This window comes from Mus caroli, chromosome X (genome assembly GCF_900094665.2).
Source record: "Mus caroli chromosome X, CAROLI_EIJ_v1.1, whole genome shotgun sequence".
NCBI lineage: Eukaryota > Metazoa > Chordata > Mammalia > Rodentia > Muridae > Mus > Mus caroli.
This window is the reverse complement of record NC_034589.1, coordinates 157,522,164-157,522,946: the sequence shown is the minus strand read 5'-3', so window position 1 is coordinate 157,522,946 and position 783 is coordinate 157,522,164. Positions and strand designations below refer to the sequence as shown.

General features: G+C 38.6%; 1 pseudogene; it reads left to right on the top strand.

Annotated features, from left to right (window-relative positions):
• Window positions 1-261: 261 nt before the first annotated feature.
• Window positions 262-518, top strand: LOC110287494 (annotated as a pseudogene).
• Window positions 519-783: the final 265 nt, after the last annotated feature.

The window sequence follows — 783 nt, the reverse complement described above, 5'->3', positions numbered from 1 at the left end:
CAAGGAAAATACAAAGAACACAAATCTCCTAACCCAAAACATCCAGGAAGTTCAGGACAATGAAAAGACGAAAAAAAAGAAAAAAGAGACTGAAGATTCCCAATTCAAAGGGCCAGACAACATCTTCAACAAAATCCTAGAAGAAAATTTCCCTAACTTAAAGAAAGAGATGGGTTTTTCAGGACTCTTTGCAAGGGTAGCTGGCGTGAATTTGCACCAAGGCAGCAGCATAGTCTCCGCAGTTCCATCTTTGTCTCCGCGATGTTGCGCTAAGCCAAAAATGCACTAAGCTGTCTCCAAGTTCGAAGCATTCAGCAAGTGGTGGCAAGGCAGAGCCACCAGAAGAGGACGCCTAGTTTCCATGACAAATATGGGAATGCTATATTAGCAGGTGGAGCCATCTTCTGTGTTTCTACATGGACATATACAGTCACACAAATTGGAATAGAATGGAGCATGTCCCTGTTGGCAGAGTCACCCCAAAGGAATGGAGAGATCAGTAGTCGTGCCAGCTGGTACAATAATCAAGGAATTGTTTAAAACCAACTCCTAAGTGAATGCCAAGTCAAAGAATCATGTACTCATTATACTATGGCAGATTTAAGAACAAATAAAGAAATAAAGTACCTTAACCTTCAAAAAAAAAAAAGAAAGAAAGAAAAAGAAAGAGATGGCCATAAATTTACAAGAACTTTACAGAACACCAAATAGATTGGATCAGAAAAGAAATTCCTCCCATCACATGATAATCAAAACACTAAATACACAGAAAAAAAAAAAAAA